Source organism: Primulina tabacum, chromosome 9, assembly GCF_025594145.1.
Source record: "Primulina tabacum isolate GXHZ01 chromosome 9, ASM2559414v2, whole genome shotgun sequence".
NCBI classification, from domain to species: Eukaryota; Viridiplantae; Streptophyta; class Magnoliopsida; order Lamiales; family Gesneriaceae; genus Primulina; species Primulina tabacum.
This window is the reverse complement of record NC_134558.1, coordinates 15,906,252-15,909,869: the sequence shown is the minus strand read 5'-3', so window position 1 is coordinate 15,909,869 and position 3,618 is coordinate 15,906,252.

Here is a 3,618-nt window from a genome sequence, read left to right as displayed (position 1 = left end):
AAGTTCAATATGCACATGTCCACTAGAATGCGTCTCAAAAGTTGATAAGATGTTATATAAAGACTCCTTACTCAGCCAATTCTTAATGAAACCAATTTTATCTTCTCTGTTATTGGAAACACATCCCAAAGATCTGCATCGTTTGTCACAAGTCCATCTTGCACACTTATGACAAACCCCTAACCTTTTGGCCCTTCGTTTTTTCGCATAAGTGCTTTTTCCTACCTAATCCAGGCAAATACCGAATGAGCAATGATTGTGGAACTTCTTCTCTTAATAGGACCTTAGCTTCTATTACAAGACGAATATCTTCTGGAATTCCTTTTTTATTAGCAATCTCAATCTTTCACACCTACCTGCATAAATTTTTCTTAGAAAATTTTCAGAAACAGAGAGAAAATATTTAAAAATTTTTGAGAGATTTTCATCCATTTTAAAAAGAAAAGAAATGATTTTTTTTATTTTTGTATCAACAATTGTGGGAAACTGATTTAACCGACTATGAGAGTCACGGAGTACCGTTATCCGTCATTTAACCGGGAAAATAAAAAGATTAATGAAACCTGAAATAAAAACAAACAAAATTAAATGCAACATAAAAATTTAGGGATTAGAAAGGGAAATAAACTCTTCTTGAAAGATTTCATTTTCTAAAAATTGTTTAAGCATTTGTCCATTTACTTTAGAAACATCACCATTTTTAGGATTTTTATTATCCACGGCTCCATAAAGATACACATGCTTTACAACATATGGGCCTATCCATCTTGATCGTAATTTTCCTGGGAATATGTGAAGTCATGAATTATAAAGCAAAACTTTTTTACCAATCTCAAAAGATTTTCTAAGAATTGTTTTATCATGAAATGATTTGATTTTTGCTTTATAAATCCTTGAATTCTCATACGCATCATTTCTGAGTTCATCAAGTTCATTAAGTTGCAATTTGCGCAAATTTTTGCAATCATCCATGCTTGAATTAAAAGTTTTGATCGCCCAATAAGCTTTATGTTCCAATTCCACAGGCAAATGGAAATGTTTTCCATAAACCAACCTATAGGGAGACATATTCAATTATGTTTTAAAAGTTGTTCGATATGCCCAAAGTGCATCATTAAGTCGCAGAGACCAATCTTTTCTATTTGAGTTAACAGTTTTTTCCAAAATTTTCTTTATCTCCCTATTAGCTAATTCAACTTGTCCATTTGTTTGAGGATGATAAGGAGTAGTTACTTTGTGACTAATACCATATTTTTCATTAATGAAGCAAATGATTTATTAACAAAGCGAGTTTCCCCATCACTTATCATGGCTCGAGGAATTCCAAATCTACTAAAAATATTTTCTTTCAAAAATTTGATGACGATTTTATGATCATTTGTTCGACATGAAATTGCCTCTATCCATTTGGAAACATAATCAACTGCAACTAAAATATACAAGTATCCAAACGATGGTGGAAAAGGTCCCATAAAATCAATTCCCCAACAGTCAAAGATTTCAATTTCAATGACAGGATTCAAAGGCATCATGTTTCTTTTTGAAATCGCACCCAATTTTTGACAATTTTCACAGATCTTGCAGATTTCGTGGGTGTCTTTAAACAAAGTGGGCCAATAAAATCCGCACTTCAAGATTTTTTCAGCCGTTTTCTTTGAAGAAAAATGTCTTCTGCATGCTTCTGAATGACAAAATTTAATGACACTACTTACCTCATTGTCGGGTATGCAACGTCGAAAAATTTGATCTGGACAATACTTGAACAGATACGGATCATCCCAATAAAAGTTTTTTACCTCATTCAAAAATTTTCTTTTATCTTGGTAACTCCATTGCGGTGGCAGTTTTCCTGTCACAAGAAAATTTACTATGTTAGCAAACCAAGGTGTAATAGTAACTGAAATGAGATTTTCATCAGGAAAATTATCGTTAATTGGTATCATTTCACAAGATTATCCTGTTACTAGTCTCGATAAATGATCGGCTACGACATTCTCGGTTCCTTTCTTATCTTTGACACAATGTCAAATTCTTGGAGCAACAAAATCCATCATATCAGTCGTGGCTTTGCATCCTGTTTGATCAACAAATATCTAATAACAAAATGATCTAATAAACACAATAGTCGTTGATCCAATCAAATAAGAACGAAATTTATCTAATGCAAATATTACAGCAAATAGTTCTTTTTCAGTTGTGGAGTAATTGATTGAGCATTTTTTAAAGTTCTACTTGCATAATATATCACGTAAGGCTTACCGTTTCTTCTTTGACCCAGTACTGCATCGACTGCATAATCACTCGCATCACACATGATTTCAAATGGTAAAGACCAATCAGGAGGTTGCATGATAGGAGCGGATGTTAAATGTCGAGTGATTTTATCAAAAGCATTTTGACATTCTTTAGTCCACTCAAATGCAGTGTCTTTTGTTAAGAGGTTACAAATAGATTTAGAGATTGAATTAAAGTCCTTTATAAACCTCCTATAAAATCCAGCATGTCCCAAAAATGATCGAATTTCTTTAATGGTTTTTGGAGAGGGTAAATTGGCAATGAAATCAACTTTGGCATTATCAACTTCAATTCCTTGAGATGACATGACATGTCCCAAATCAATCCCAGAAGTAATCATGTAATGACATTTTTTCCAATTTAAAATAAGACATTTTTCCTCGCATCTTTTTAAATTTTTTTCCAAATTTTCAAGACAATTATCAAATGTATTCCCAAAAACAGTTAAATCATCCATGAAAATCTCCAAACAATTTTCAACCATGTCGCTAAAAATGCTTAGCTTACATATTTGAAATGTTCCTGGGGCATTGCATAATCCAAATGGCATCCTTCTAAATGCAAATGTTTCAGAAGGACATGTGAATGTAGTATTATCTTGATCTTCGAGTGCAATGAGAATTTGATAATAACCTGAATATCCATCAAGAAAACAGTAGTATGGATGACCTGCTACTCTTTCTAAAATTTGATCCAAAAATGGTAATGGAAAATAATCTTTTCTAGTGGCGTCATTTAATTTTTTATAATCAATACACATCCGTCAACTAGATGGGACTTGACTTGTTAACAATTCACCTTTTTCATTTTTTATCATTGTGATGCCAGATTTTTTTTGGAACTACTTGTATTGGGCTTACCCACTTACTATCAGAAATAGAGTAGATAATCCCAACATCAAGTAGTTTGAGAACTTCAGTTTTCACAACATCTTTCATGTGGATTTAATTTCCTTTGTGGTTGTTGAAATGTTTTTGCATTTTCTTCTAATTGAATTTTGTGAGTGCAAATTAGTGGATTAAAGCCCTTGAGATCTTTTAGTGTCCAACCAATTGCATTTTTATGTCTTTAGCATATCAACTAATTTACCTTCTTGATCACTTGCTAGTTTGGAAGAAATTACCACCGGATATGTTTCATCTTCTCCAAGAAATGCATACTTCAATTCTTCTGGCAAGGGTTTTAACTCCAATATGGGTTGTTCGTCTTTGTTCTCATATTTTGCCTGAAATTCTTTCTTTGATCCTGGTAACGAGTGATACTTTATAAAATCATCAAGATCAATTTCAATATTTTTTTTAACAGTTTCAATTGAACAAATAT